This window comes from Crotalus tigris, unplaced genomic scaffold (assembly GCF_016545835.1).
Source record: "Crotalus tigris isolate CLP2741 ecotype Arizona unplaced genomic scaffold, ASM1654583v1 scf7180000017783.2778290, whole genome shotgun sequence".
Taxonomy (NCBI): Eukaryota; Metazoa; Chordata; class Lepidosauria; order Squamata; family Viperidae; genus Crotalus; species Crotalus tigris.
The window spans coordinates 1,272,300-1,288,546 of NW_024096633.1; positions in this window are offsets into that span (position 1 = coordinate 1,272,300).

Consider the following 16,247-nt stretch of genomic DNA (forward strand, 5'->3'; position numbering starts at 1 on the left):
AGCACCTGAAGGCAGGACAAAATGTAATGGGTGGAAATGTATCATATCGGATACAACCTGCATATGCACATTAAAACAAACATAGTCTCTTTTCTAAACATTATTTAAGCAGAAATCAAAATATATAGTATGGAGTCTAATCAAGCAAGACCTTGAACAGTGATCACTCCAAGTTGTAAGAATGACATTTCTCTCCTTCTGCAACATGCCAGCCTCTTTCATTACATGATAAAGCATATTCTACATGTAGTGTTAGAAGCTATCAACTCATGCAAATCTTTAGTAAAATACTTCCGATACACCAGCGGTTCTCAACCTATGGGTCGCGACCCCATTTGGGGTCGATTGACCATTTCTCGGGGGTCGCCAAACAAGGCGATCCGCCATTTTTCCCCCTCGGGGGGGTGCTGTGCATGCGTGCCGCTCATGGGGGCGGCACCACGCATGCGTGCCGCACATGGGGGCGCCACCGCGCATGCGCGCCACGTTTGTGTGACGGGGGTCGCCGTCACACAAACATTGAGAAGCACTGCGATACACTGATATGTAGGAAGTATAGCTGTTTGCGGGTCCTCCATGAATGCTCTGCAAACAACCCCCAAAAGCATACACAACTAACCACCGATCAACCACTCACAAGCATGGAAACTGGCCCTCTAAAATGGGCGCAAAATGCTTTGAATCATGATCACTGATGCCCTAAACTGAAAATATTTTTTCCCCAAACAGGAATTTACAGAATTTTCTTTAACAAAATTTATTAAGATGAAAGAATAGTGATATGAATTCCAAGAAGTAAATGGATTTTTGATTTAGAAGCAACACATCACAGTATACATTAGAATAGATATTTTCTTAGTCCTTTTCTCACAGTTGTATAGTGCAGCTGTTTTCACTGATAATGAGGAAGCCTGCTACTACTTGTTTATTTAATCATCACTTACATCTTTATCAGTTGGTGAACCAACTTTAGCCTTCGTCTTACAATGGAAAAAAGAATAGATTGGCTTGTGCTGTTTTCAGCATTTTGAATTCAAACAGCAATGAAGATAAGCAATTGGTTACCTTCCAGCTCCTTTTGAGTGATTGGGGATAGGAAATGGTATTGATAGAAGTGCCTTAAAGACAATTAGCCTATAGTATCAGTTTTCTGGGAACACAAATATTAGCCTAGTTGTGTCTACTTGATTCTAGAAAGATGATCCAGAATAGCTCTTCATACGTTGTATTGTGTATCTTTGTGCTTAAGATGCAGGGGGAAAAAAGTGTAAGATAGTGCTACTACAACTTGTCTCATGACCAAACATGATATAATATGTGTTGATCTCAGTCTCCTTTTCGATTTTTTCCTCTATTTCCATCCAAGACTTGAGAGTTCAAATTATGTTGCAGCCAGGAGGGATTTTCCTTTTCTTTTTTTCATATGACAGAGAGAGTTGTGAGGTAAAGATATGTACATTCATAGATAGTTTAGATATCCTTAACATTAACTTCTTCAATCAAGATATATTTCATTATTGCCTTGCTACCTTGAGTGATCTTGAAAACCTAAGCAAGGCTGTATCTGTTTAGCACTTGAATATATCCTTGAAGTTACCAGGAACTGAGCTTTACTTAGATGAGTGTTTACTACATTTATTAAATTAGAGTTAACACAAGCATTCAATTTTCTCTGAGAGAAAAGTAGCAGTGAATAGAATAGGACTTAATTTAAATAATACTATTTTTTCTTCTTTCCTGAAATATTATTCTACATAAAATCAGTTTTCAGATTATTCTACTGAAAAATAATTATACCCCAAAACAATCATCTGCAAATTAGGGGTTTATTACTAAATGCAGTACCAAATTGTTGACTTTGCTTTATCCAAACACCACATATATGATAGCTGAATAAAATTAAGTAGCCACTTTCTTATTAAACTATCCATGTCAATAGTGTAATATTCAAGAACCATTGCCTTCATAGGTTAGGATGCTCAAGTAGCCTTTGAATTATATTGTTCATTTGAATCAAAACTCCAAATTAATAATGGAAGGTTTGTGAGGGAAACCTGGCTGTAACCTTTATTCTTTTGTGGAACTTACTTTTGATTGGATTTTCTTTGTCCTAGTATTTTCCCACATGTGCAGATTCTGCCTTTGTTTGGATCCATCAAATGTTGATCCATTGATTGTGACAGGAATTGACTGACAATTTTGTCACTCGATTCTGATATTGTGGGCCAAGAGACAATGACTGGCTCAAAGTTACCCAGTTGGCTTTCATGCCTAAAACAGGACTAGAACTACAATCTTTTGGTTTCTAGCCTGGTGTCTTAACCACTAGACAAAACTGGCTCTCTTGTTTCTACTGAATATAGAATGACATAACAATGGACACCAAGGTTCCTTGTGTTACCTTTTTATACTAAATTTCTTTCATCTGAGTAAAATAATTCCTGAATGTTCCTCCCATTTAAAACGAACGTCAAAGGAACCTAGCCCAGCAAAATCATCACTCTGAATAATATTTACAAAAAAAGTAATAACAGCTTTCAGCATCTGAAGTGGGTACTTGACATTGAAATCTTTTTAAGTACAATATTTATTTATACAGAAGGTAAGGGTTTTCACAAACTGATTGTCTTTGAAGTGGGATGGTTGTGTCAGTCATGTTGAAGAGAGACTGAACCTATTGGTTATGGAAAGGGAAGAAGCTGTCCTTTCTGTCTGAAAGAAGTAAAATGTGGACTGTGCAGGGACAGAAAGCCTCCTGTATCTGTGGACTTCAAACATTTCCTGAAATGGCTGTTGAGACAGCAAGCTGTATATCATAGATGCTTCTGTGTGATGTAAAACACCTCTTGTGAAGGCTTTCTATAGCTGTACTCTCCACTATACACCCAAAGAGCATAAAATTCCCCAAGCCTGATCTATCTCAGTGACATTAATAACAATTTTTCTCTCCATTCTGTCTGTCTGTCCATCTGTCAGTCTATCTATCATTTATTTATCTATCTATATCATCTTAAAATATTGCATGGATTAGTTGCACAAAAAATGACAATTTAATCTATTTAAATGAAATTTGTCATCATATAAAGAAAGTCTAGGCCACGGGTCGGCAACCCGCGGCTCCGGAGCCGCATGCGGCTCTTTGAGCACCTCCTCCGGCTCTGGAGCCTTCTCCACCATTTTCATAGAGAGAGAGAGAGAGAGAGAGAGAAACAGAGAGGCACTTGTGCTTCCCTTCTCTCTCTCTCTCTCTCTCACACACACACATGCAGATTTGCCCCTTGCTCCCAATTGGCCCTGCAGCCGGATGCCCTGCCCCCTGGGAGAAGGGTGGCCAGGAAGGGCCTTTCCGGGGCTGGCCCAGTCCGAGGTGCATGTGGCCAGAGAGCCGCATGGGGAAGCCCCAGGATCAATGCTGGGAGCGGCCCAGCAGAGCCTCCATTGAAAGGGCCAGCCCTCCCGCAAGCTGCGGCCCTAGTGGGCCAAGCAGGAGCAGAGCCGGAGATGGAGGGTGAGTGGGGAGGAGGGAGGGGGCTTACCTGCACCAGGCGGAGGGGCAGCCAAGCCGGCCTCGTGTCTCCCCGGGCTGGGCAGCAGGCCTGGCGGGGCCAGCGGCCGGCAGGGGCATTGGTTCCTGCCCTTCCCCGGGCCGGGCGGTAGGCCTAGCGGGGGCATCAGCCGATGGGGGCATCGGTTCCTGCCCCTCCCCGGGCCGCTGAGCCAGCCTCGCGTCTTCCTGGGCTGGGCGGCAGTGGCGGCTGGCAGGGGCATTGGTTTTTGGCTGTCCCCAGGCCGCTGAGCTGACCTCGCATCTTCCCGAGCTGGGTGGCAGGGGCATTGGTTTGTAGCCGTCCCTGGGCTGCTGAACCGGCCTCGTGTCTCCCCGGGCGGCAGGCGGCAGGGATATTGGTTTCTGGCCGTCCCCAGGCCGCTGAGCCTGCCTTGCATCTCCCCGTGCTGGGCGGCAGTGGCGGCCGGCAGGGGCATTGGTTTTTGGCCGTCCCCGGGCTGCTGAGCCAGCCTCGCATCTTCCCGGGCCATGCGGCAGGCGGCGGGGGCATTGGTTTGTAGCCGTCCCCAGGCCGCTGAGCAAGCCTCGCATCTTCCCGGGCTGGGCGGCAGTGGCGGCCGGCAGGGGCATTGGGTTTTGGCCGTCCCTGGGCCACTGAGCCAGCCTTGCATCTTCCCGGGCCGTGCGGCAGGCGGCGGGGGCATTGGTTTGTAGCCGTCCCCGGGCCGCTGAGCCAGCCTTGTGTTTTCCCGGGCCAGGCAGCAAGTGGCGGGGACATTGGTTTCTAGCTGTCCCCGGACTGTAGAGCCTGCCTTGTGTCTTCCCGGGTTGTGCGGCAGGTGGCGGGGGGCATTGGGTTTTGGCCGTCCCCGGGGCACTGAGCCTGCCTCGCGTCTCCCCGGGCTGGGCGGCAGTGGCGGCCGGCAGGGGCATTGGGTTTTGGCCGTCCCCGGGGCGCTGAGCCTGCCTCGCGTCTCCCCGGGCTGGGCGGCAGTGGCGGCCGGTAGGGGCATTGGGTTTTGGCCGTCTCCGGGCCACTGAGCCAGCCTCGCATCTCCCCGGGCTGGCCGGCACTGGTGGCCGGCAGGAGCATTGGTTTTTGGCCATCCCCGGGCCGCTGAGCCAGCCTTGTGTTTCCCCGGGCCAGGCGGCAAGCCCGGCGGGCAGTGGGGGCATCGGTTCCTGCCCGTCCCCGGGCCGCTGAGTCGGTCAAATCAACGGACGTGGAGGTGCTGCAGCTGGCTTTTTGATTCGCCGCAGACCTCCATTGACTTCCATGGGGATTCTTGGCAATGAATGGGGCTGATTGAAATCGCTTCAAGAATCAAGCTGCAGGATGGCTTTGAGTGGCAGAGACACAGAGAGCTGCAAATGATCTCCACAGGAGATGCAGCAAGGGCAGGAGACGAGAAAGAGTCCGCTATGTCTGTGCACAAGCCCCGAAAGCTTTCTTCCTCTCCCTGCTTTTCTTGCTGGCCCTCTGATGTAAGCATCTGCTGGGTTTCCTCAACCTCCCCCCCCCGTTTTATTTTAATCCCACCATCGCCTCCCTCTTTCGCAAAGTTGACATTCCGAGGACTCGTAGCTCGCTTCGCTCCTGGAGTCACTTGGCAAAGTTTGAAAGAGAGGCTGCCTGCTCCCACCTCCCACGGAGCAGAACTGCTGCTTCCTCGCCTCCCAGCGAAAGAACCCCAGAGAGCTGGAAGGCGTCCTTTCTCCCACTTTCTGCTTCCCATCCTCCCTTTTCCAAGCACCCCTCCCAGAGCAAACCAGAAGCCTCAACTTCAGCCTCCTGCAGCAGGCTGAGATAGGCGAGCCCGAGCGACCGTCTTCTGCTGCCTCAGAACATTCACTGCAGCAGCTCTTTCTCCCCGTCGGCGTCCTCCTCCGCTCCCTTGGAACCTTCGCGCCAAAAGGCAGCAAGAGGAAAGTCCCAGGGAGGGAGAGCACGGGGTGAGGGGAGAGCAGTCTTTTCCGAAGGGAAGAGAAGCCAGGACTGCAGAGCCGTTCATACCAGAGCTGGATGGGGGGCAGGGCAGGGCATGTTTCGCCTTAAGCTCCTCTCTTCAATCAAGCCCTGTGTTCTGTGCGCATGCGCGCGCGCGCGTACACACATTTTGCGGCTCCCAGGTTTTTTTTTTTTGAGGGAAATGGATCCAAGTGGCTCTTTCACTGTTGCAGGTTGCTGACCCCTCGTCTAGGCAATGCTAATTCTATCGATTGAGAACAATCAAGTCAGTGAATTGCATAGGACATTTCTCTTGGGGGTTTTCAATTAGCTTGCAGTAAAAATGTGTCTGTTCACAGTTAATAGGAATGAATACTTTTAACTATTTTGTTTCTTGGGGCAAATAAACTGTATCCTCCCTGCTATAAAGCTGAAAACTGTTATCAATCATCCATTAAAGAAAAGGTTATGACCATTTGATGCAAATTAAAATTTGATTAACCTTCAGGACCAAACCAAATGCAGCTTTTGTTAAAACCCCATGGTTTAAATAGAATGACATCACCGTGTATTAAATGCTTGTTACCAAGTAACTACACAAATTTCTAACTGGTAATTAAATTAGAGGTAGGTTGAGACCTCAAATAATAATCACTGGTTTCTCTTTTGGTAAATCTGGAGCTCTCCGATACCATTCTATTTTAACAATGGTTTATTTAGTTGTTTATTCAATTTGAATGCTGTCTAACAATAGCATTACACAAAAACAACAGCAACAAAAAGTGGAACAAATACAATAGAAGAGAATCTATGTAACTGTTCTCTGAGCTTGGTTATTTACTTGCAGATATTTCATTACCTGAACATATCAAAGCTAAGATTATGGTGTTTGCTCCTTCTTTATATAGAGTAGCTTCCCTAGAGCAGTATTGCTATGGATATGGTTTTGTCTTTGGTTGTTCCTTGATTAGGGTATTGTTTCCTGCTTGAACCAAGCTGAAAGAATACCAAGCCCAGAGAGCACCAAGTATAAAAATTTACATAGCAGTAACTATTAGCCATGCATTGTTATTACCTCAACAGGTAGAAGAAATTGTTTGAGTCTTTTTTCTTCACAATTGCCTCCTCCACCATTACATTATATGAATCTGTATAACTTCTCAAGGGGTGATGCATATTCTTGGATTAAAAAAGGTCTCTGGATTAGAAACCTTTACGGAAGGAAAGAAGGAAGGAAGAAAGGAAGGAAGGAAGGAAGGAAGGAAGGAAGGAAGGAAGGAAGGAAGGAAGGAAGGAAGGAAGGAAGGAAGGAAGTATGGGAAGTCAGCTCCCCAGAGAAGGAAATATTAAAAGGGCAGAAAAATATATTTCCTCCAAGGATCTTAGAAAATCATGCCCAGTTTCCTTGATAGCCTCAGGTCTCCCTCCCTCAAGCAGAAGCCAGCCCTGTTCAAATGCAAATGTAAACCATCAGGAAAGTTGGAGCCGGACACTCAAGAAGACAAAGACCTAAAGTCTGCATACCCCACCTGTGACAGGACATGGTAGGATTAACTCACCAGGCCAAAGGGCACACCCAGACTCAGGTCAGAATACATGACACAGGAAATAGTCTCAAAGTTCATGCCACAGGAACAGGAAACTATTCCAAACAAAAGGCTAGAAAGGGTATAAAAACCTACTACCCATGTGCTCAGCTTTTCTTTTCTGTGGTCTTTCCTGCAAGAACCATCTTTCTAGCTCTTCAATAAACTGCAACCTTCTTCCCAAAGCAGTTGCCATGTTGTTTATTTATCCCCAGCTTGGATGAACCAGGATGAAGACTTTTTTTTCAACAATTTGGCCACCCCAGGATGGGACTCCAAGCCAACCTCTCCAATGGACTGAGACTGGTAAGCCCCATCTTGCCGGCAGCAGACCCCTTGTGTCTGTGGATGGGTTTCCCAGGCCCTCCCCATGTGGAGCCAGGGTAGTAAAGGCAGTTTTGGGCTTGAGCTCAAGGGCTGGAAAGAAGGTGAAAGTGAGTACCTCTAAATTTTAACTTTAAAGCCCAGGGGAACAAAGGAAATGTATGTATGTCTGTGTGTGAGAGTGAGAAGACCCTTTTTTCCCAATCACAGTTGGATTTTGCTCCTTCTGGTCTTTCCTAGCTGCAGAAAGGATTGGTTTAAGTGACAGACCCTGGAAAGCATGGGGGTGTGGCCAGAGTGCAAGATCTTTTGTTAGGGAAAAGGGAGAGGCTATGTGAAAATGAGAGAATTGGATTTGGCCAACTAGCTGGTAAGGCCCTATAAGCAAAGCCCATCTATAGGAAGATCCTGTACTCAAGTGCAAAAATCATAGGTCTTCCCAGACTTCTCCTAAGTCTGAAAACTGACAGGTAGGGTGTAAATGGAGGCCGGGTACCTGTGCGGCAGGTCCTCCTCGGACAATTTATTTTTGAGGTCTGCAAAGTGACGGCAGTGAATTCCCTAGATAGGAAGGTCCCGTACTCCGTGTAGGGAACTGGAATCTTCCTGGGCAATTTTTTAGTGCCCAAAAACTGACAGGCAGGGAAGCAGGGTTGTTGTCACTAAGAGCAGCTGGAAAGTGCTGCTTGGAAGAAACCCGACTGAGCTAGATTGGACCCCACATCAGAAGGGGAACATGGGTAGCTGCAGTTCGAGGGTTGGAATTAGGACACTTATTGGAGATTTTCTCAAGGTGTGGGATGAGAGAGAAGAAGATACAAAGAAGAGATAGTAAAATAATAAAGCATAAAAGTTAAGCTGTAAAACAATAAAAGAAGCAAGAACTCATTGTTAAAAATCAGTGAAGGAAATAATTCTGCCTGGCACAAGACAAATTTCAAGATTAAAATTTGAAGTCTGAAAACAATAAATTAAAATAGAATAGCAAAATAACAAAGTCTTTGAAACGTAAAACAACATGATTTAAAAGTGATATAGATGGAAAACTATTGTTTTTAGTATAAGAATATGTAATATAGTTTTGATGTACTTTTACTGTAAAGGATTTTTATTCTAAATCTCTGATTGCCTACATCTGTTATTATAAAAAAAAAATACAGAATAAACTGCTCCTAAATAATGATCCCTAAAAGGTAGAGATTAAAAATATGAAAGTTGCCAATCTTTTTTTAATCTAACTCTGACTAAACCATGTTCCTTTACTAATTTAGAGCTGGGTATACTGTATGTGTGCTGTGTGTGATGTTATGTCTTGATGAAGTTAAGCTTTTGGTGCATGTTAACATGTAGAGCCAGGAAATAGCAATACTAGTGTACATTTTGGTTTGTTGTTGTAATGTCAATGCTACTCAGTTTTTATAACTGTTTATTATCAGCACCTCCCTCCTTCAGCCTGGCTATCTTTAGTACAAAGAAAATTTAAGCCCAATAAAGAACAAGCTCTAAGTACTATTTCTAGCCTAGGGCTTGTTAGGCAGACTGGAAATAAATTAAATGATTCCAGAATTTGAAAATAAGTGGAGTGGGATGGCTGTCTAAGCAGTTTGCTACCTACAGTTCATCCTATATAAAATGAATGGCTTTCAATTCTTTTTAACAATAAAAAAGTAAAAAAAAAAAAAGATACACCCCAAACTGAACAATGAAAAGGTTGTCCAAATTTATCGACTTTCTGGATGTGCTTTAATGGAAACACCACACTGAGCAAACAGATATGAAAAGATAATCCCACCCCCTTATCTTTGCAGACACAAGATCTTTCCAAAATAATAAAAACCCCAGGTTTCAAGGTTTAAAGTCCTTACAGAACTGGATAGTTAAACAACCAATATCCAGACAGACTCAAATAGTTTTAGCTACATAGGTCACTGAGCTGAATTCCATAACAAAAGCAATAAATAAAATTCTAAAAGTTACCACTGTACTATAATTTTAGTCTAATGTAAAGATACGGTTATAAAATGCATGGCATAGAATCCACTTCAGTATTTAACATTTAAATTTAAATTAAATTTAAAATAAATAAAATCAAATTAAGCTGTTAGCCAGGCTCCATTTACAGGGCTAAGTGTAAGTCCCATCTCTGAGATATCATTCAAGGACAGAATATAGCCCTGGGCTCAAGGGAAGTTCTATTTATCCCTTTTCAGGTAACTAAATTGAAAAGCTCCAGACCTGAGAAACTTCAATCATAATCATTTTGAAATGTACCAATGATTTAGGAATGGATAGTGGTGTTGGAGTTGCATCAAAATTGAATAAATACTGTAAATAGTTTCCTTGCAGCTGTACAAATTATACCTTACTTTCCATCAGAAAGTGTTTTTAGCTATTGCATAAAGCATTGGCAAGTAGGCATTTCTGAAGCTATATTGACAGGCTCTCCAGCTTTACTATAATAGAAGTAACTCAATTATGCTAAACATTATCCAGTTGAAAACTTCTTATCTACAGTAAATCTGCAGCTGGTCTCTTAAAAAGAGATATAGTTCATAACAGTGAATTTCACAGGGTGGAATAAAACCAGAACTGAAAATGAGCAGGGTAGGTAACAATTATATATAATTCCCATTTTTAAAAGTGGCATTAAAAAAAAACCACTGAACTTGGTGTCCTATAAATACATTACTTCTGCATAGTAATTTTCATCTAAAATATTTTTCATCATATGATTTTCTTTCCTCTTATCAGTGATTCTGAGTGAGAGCAAAATCAGAGCATGATTTGCAGGGCAGAGTACTTTAGTTCTGATCTTTTTGAGAGGTTCTGAACCCAGGAGTTTAAGAATACAAATTTTTATTTGGCTATTCCATATTAGACCACCTGCTGCTGTTGTATCATTGGAACAGATGCAGACCGATAGGACCTTACAAATAGATGGCTGAAAAGTAAACTTTTTAAAACATATTTAAAAACAAAAAAAAATGGTCTTGTTCAGTTCAAAACAGAAGGTGCTTGAGAAACAACTACAGTTAGTCTTTATTTAGCAGCTGCCTCAAACAGCAACTGTTCACAGTTATTAGGGAGACAAAAACATAACTTGGAGACCAATCCTTACCTTTACAGTCTTCACAGTTCTATGACACAAAGGAAAGCTAAAGTAAGATACTAAGTTCAGTTGCAGTTTTACTTAGCAAACACTTCTCTAACAACTGAGTTGCCAGTCCCAATTGTGGTGGCTAACGAGGACTACCTCTTTTGATGAACATCTTGGATGGAGCGTGGGGTTCATGTATGTAGCTCAGATATCAAACAGGCTGAAAAATGTGCTTCAATGTCCCCTATTTAACTGTATCTCTCTGGTGATATGCAGTTACATCAGGTTTCTAGACTTCAGTTAATAGCCAGGGAAGTCATCTTCTTATGCATTTTCAGATCAGAAACTTGGGGAGATAAGGAGGCCAGGCGGTTTTGGAAAGATGGCTTGAGTATATTTGTGTAAGTATGGGGTTGGGGGAGGGAACAGTCAGGAAAGGAAGGAGGGAGAGAAGAAAGAATTAAGACAAAATATACACTGAGTGTTTATATAGGTAAATGAAGACTCAATCATCCAGGCCAAAAGTATCTAAAAAGGTTAAATCATGGCAACTGGACCAAAGTTTATAAAACTGAGACATTTTGTTACTTATCAAAATAACTTCTTCAGTCAAAATGAAAATTTTGGTTAGGCATAGAGTCAGAGTCGTTGGAATGTACCAACTCTGCCAACTCTGACTGCAGGGGGTTTCTCCCCCAAAAGAAATACAATATGTAAATAAAGATATTTTGGAGAGAAACCTCCTGCAGTCAGTATGGCAGAGTTAGTACATTACAATGACTCTGACTTTATACCTAACCAAAATTTTCATTTTGACTGAAGAAGTTACTTTGATGAGTAACAAAATATCTTCATTTACCTACTACATTTCATTTTTTGGAGGGAGGGGGAAACCCTGCAGTCAGAGTTGGCAAAGTTGGTATGTTCCAACAACTCTGACTGTATGCCTGACCAAAATTTTCATTTTGCCTGAAGAAGTTACTTTGATGAGTAACAAAATGTCTCAGTTTAATAAACTTTGATCCAGTTGCCATGATTTAAACCTTTTTAGAAACTAAGTGTTTGTTTTACTGGTTCAATATTTTTTAATAAGAAAGCAGGAAGTGGTGCAAATTAAAACAAAAATAAAAAACATTTATTTAAAAAAGAAAATGGAACAGAAATCAGATATTTAAAGATATTACACTCTCCAATAAAAATGAAACAGAAATTGAAATGAGGATATTTAGCAACCTGAAAGATTCCAGAGGCAGATAAACTGAATGCATACATACACATACATGCTAATGTGATAAAGCTCTTGACAATGTACAAGCAATTTTGAGTTATAAAAAAAATGCAATAAAAAGAAATTAGTTATTAAAACCTCTCACTTTGTTGGGAGCTCTGCAGAAATGGATATGGGCAGTGGGGCAATTCAGAGAGGAAAGTCAAATGGCAATTAACAAGCTGTGCATCATGAATTCCCCATACAAGATTAACAACAAGAAATGAAATGGACCATATCTTCAGGTAATAAACTTTTAACTGAAGTTGTTAGATACCTTTGCTGAATAAGGACTTGTATATTTGATAGGAAAATCTCAATCACAGGAAAAGTAATTGCTGGATAATATAGATCTGTCTAAGCATGCTATGCAGAAATTCAATTTTCTTTCTGGTTCTAGCTAATTGCTAAAAGCTATAGTTCAGCAGTGTTTATAGGTTTTCGTTACTGCAGAGTGCATGGGAAGAAAGACAATACTTGGGCTATATTTTGATATTGAGTTGTTCTAATGGGTTTTACACACTAACCGTTAGTAATTTTATTTTCAAGATCCTGTCCAACCCTTAGAGTATATCATTTGAGTGAGTGTATGGTAGGAAATGTTCTCATAAATCTTTGTTTATAATTAGTCATCTCTCCGAGGCAACTATTTTGTGAGTGAGCAATGCCCACCCAGCATCCCTACTGTGATCACACCTAAACAATTCATCTTAAAATTCCAAATTTCACAACCAGCTCATGTATCCCCTGGCATACAGTATTCTATGGGCAAACAACTAAAACGAGAGGTGCAGTATCCTATGTTAGTATCTTAACCATGGAGCTGAAATAGCAATTGTTAGTCTTGGCCACATGATTGTACTATGGTAGGTACCAATTATCAGTGACTCTATAAAATGTTCTTGCTTTATAGTCTAAACTAAACTAAAAAAAAAAGAGTAGAATTTGATAATAAAAACAATAGTTATCAGATACACACACACACACACATACTAGCCGGATGGCCTTTCTGGTACCTACACGGAGTTTGCAGCAATATGTCTTGTGTCACCGTATTTTCCCCAGTATTAAAAATGTTCTTATTCCATTAACTAATTTATTCTCCTATTCAAAATTCATAGCCTGAAACCATACTATTTCATGACAAATCACTCCTCCCAAATACTCCTTCACCTTGTTCTATGAGATCCAGCAGCTATAATATAGGCTGAGAGCAAAGGCTGGAAAAGTCATCTGGACTTGAGAGATAAATCTTTTGAGAACCAGATATCCATAAATGTTAGGAAGCTAAATAAGAAGCAACATTAAAAGATTATACAGATGAAACATGTCATCACACATGCCAAATATCAAGCAGGTTTAGGACAACTGATGAAAATGTGTCAAAGTTTTGCATTTAGTAAATAATAGAAATTGAAATCAATAAATAACCAAGAGATTATAAGCAAGAACATAAAGAAAATAGGAAGATATAAATCAGGATCATAACTAAATAAGAGAGACCCAGATTTTGAACAATAAATTACTACTGTTGAATTCCAGCCATGCAAATAATAACACAAGTAATAGGAACAGAAGTCTTCCCTTCTTCCAGTGTTTATTTATATGGGTCATTTTGGTCTGTGTCAGACTTAAAAACACACTGTAGTGGGATGGTGATGCACATCTGTACCAAAATAATAGGAGTATGAAGGCCATATCCACAGCACACAAGGATATCCACACCGCTTTAGATGAATTAGTTCAAATAAGAGAGTCAAATGAATGAGGGCATTGCAGGCATTAATCTCTGCTTTGTTGAGATATTTTTGGATAAGACTCAATGGGAAGGAATTTAGGCGTGAAGGAATGCAATTTGAACCACTAAAGCCCAGATATATCACATACCATATATTTCTCACCTATATTTGAACAATACCATATCAATACTTTCAACAATAGCTAGTAGGGTTGGCATATTTTGGGTTCCTTCAGTTATGCAATGCTTAAGTGAATTATTAAGACCCCAGAAGCATGACTTCTCTATAACAATGCCTGCCCTCTGGAAATATGTTTCTCATTAGATTTGAATAATCACCCCCTCACACACACACACACACACCATCTTACTGGTGTTTTGAAGAGCTCTGAATTCCTGAATGTTCATCCAGGCCTTTAGTGAGGATGATTGACACCCCTTTCATTCTTTTTCTTTGTTCCTCTTCAGGTTTGTTTTCTCTTCCATTTTTGTTCTTTTTGTTTGTTTGTTTGTTTGAATTGTTTTCATGTTTTAATGTTTTTAAAAATTTGTAAACTACCAAGAGTCACTGGGAGTTTTTTGGGGTGCATATAAATTAATTTAATCATAGTAATTAATAACTGATGGGACCACAAAATAGAGAAAGTAACAGAAAATGAAGACGCTAATATGTTCTAGGACTTTAGAATTCGAACAAACAGGCACTTCAACATTACATGCCAGACTTAATCATTTTTATAAGAAAGACAAAAAAGTCTGGATAGTACATATGGTAGTACATGTACTGTGACAGCAGAATAGAAGAAAAAGGAACTGGGGAAGATAATAAAACACAAAGATCTGCAAATAAAAATAGAATGACAAAAGAAAGCAAAGGTAGTACCAATAGTAATACGCACCTTGGGTGCAATCCCAAAACAACTGGAACAGCACTTGAATGCCATTGGCATTGATAAGATCACCATCAGTCAATTACAAAAGGCAGCTTTACTCAGAACAGTTTATATACTGTGATGATACCTCTAATACCATCAAATATTCACAGCTGCCATTCCCAGGTCTTTGAAAAGGACTCGATAGGTGGACAAAAATGCCAAATCCAGTCTGAACTATGCAATGAACCATTGAAAATATTAATATCTAGTTCATTGATGTTGCTATTCCAAGTGATTCTAAGATTGAGGAAAAGCAATTGGGAAAAATGAAGCACTGAGACTTGCATATCAAAGTTGAATGCTTATGGAAAAAGACATCCATTGTATGCTAATTATGATAGGAAGCCTTCAGAACTTCCTCAGTACCTGGAAATATTGATTTTTTTTACACCGGAATACTCAAATTTTACAAAAAATTCCCACCAACTTGGAACTGCCTATATTCTTAGATGCTACCTTCATAATTCTTGGGTGCTTGATTAGGATTTGAATTATGAAGTTTCCACCAGTCTTAGACTGTGAATCTAATAGTAGATTACTCACACATCATCATCATTAATTGTTTTCTTTACCCAACAAAAGGCGTACCATAATTTAAATCTGCTTTCCAGCAAATTGCCTTTGTAATGCTTGAATACATATATGAGCAGTATCAACATGCATTTTATAATTTTGGCTCTAGCAGTTTCCTTTGCAGTTATTTGAGAGCATCAGCTAACATAGAAGTAGCTAATTCTTCTTTTCCATGTGAAAAGTCGTCACATGGTGAAATCTACATAGAAGAAGATACAGCTTGAAAGCTGCAATTACCCTCTGAATACCATGATTGCATTTGTCAGCCAGTGAGACAAGTCTGCTGTCAAACAACAAACCTATCAGGATGGAAGCACATAGAATTATGAGCTGAATTAGCATTCACCCATCCACCCATCTACCCACTCAAACACAGTAGTTCCCAAGAGGTCATAAGAACCAACTCATCTACCTTATTTTTGACAGCCATAAAATCCATCTCTTGTTTCAGAGTCAACAAAATTGTCAAGGCTGGAATGATGGATAGATTTTCCACAAACAATCCCAAAGCTGAAATATTGTTCAGGGCTTGTTCTGCTCGATTTATCTAAGGGTTGTGCTGGTTGAGAACACCAGACATCTTTAACTGTAATATTTATGAGGGGGTCATAGAAGCATACTGCTGATGACACAGATGTCCCAGAGAGACAAATGTTGTCTCTGTGAGGTCTGATTTGATGATATGTATTTGGAGCCTTAGGATGAATTAACAGGTAAACAATATGTGTGGAATTGGCCAAAGGAAAAGCAGGTTATACTTGGGTAATAAATGTCACCAAAATTCATGCGCTGTCTGCTGTCTTCCACAACTTTGCTACTTTGTTGTCAGCAAAAAAATAATGCTCTGTGTTTTTGGGTTACATGGAAAGGATTTTCCTTGTTACTTCCAGGCCCAAGAGAGTTGCTCTCTGTCACCTCCCTGACGTTTTATAGGGATTTAGAAAATAAATCTGAAAAAAGGTGCTTGTTATATATTGTTTTCTCCCTCTAGCTGACTACTGGTAATCTTTAAAAGTCAACAAATGTCAAATTTCAATTTCTTTGTTGCTGAATTATGACAGTTCTGAAGAGTTTTATTTATCTAATTCATTCAGATGAACTACCTGAAGAAGACTCACTGTTAGACCACTCATGTATAATAACCTATTCTTTTTATTTTCTAAGAACATTCCTGAGGCTATGTGAACCCAGGTGTATTTTTGGAGACAAGAATTATATTTTTGTTTTGCATCATCACAAAAATCATTTACAAAATAACAATGTCTAGCTAG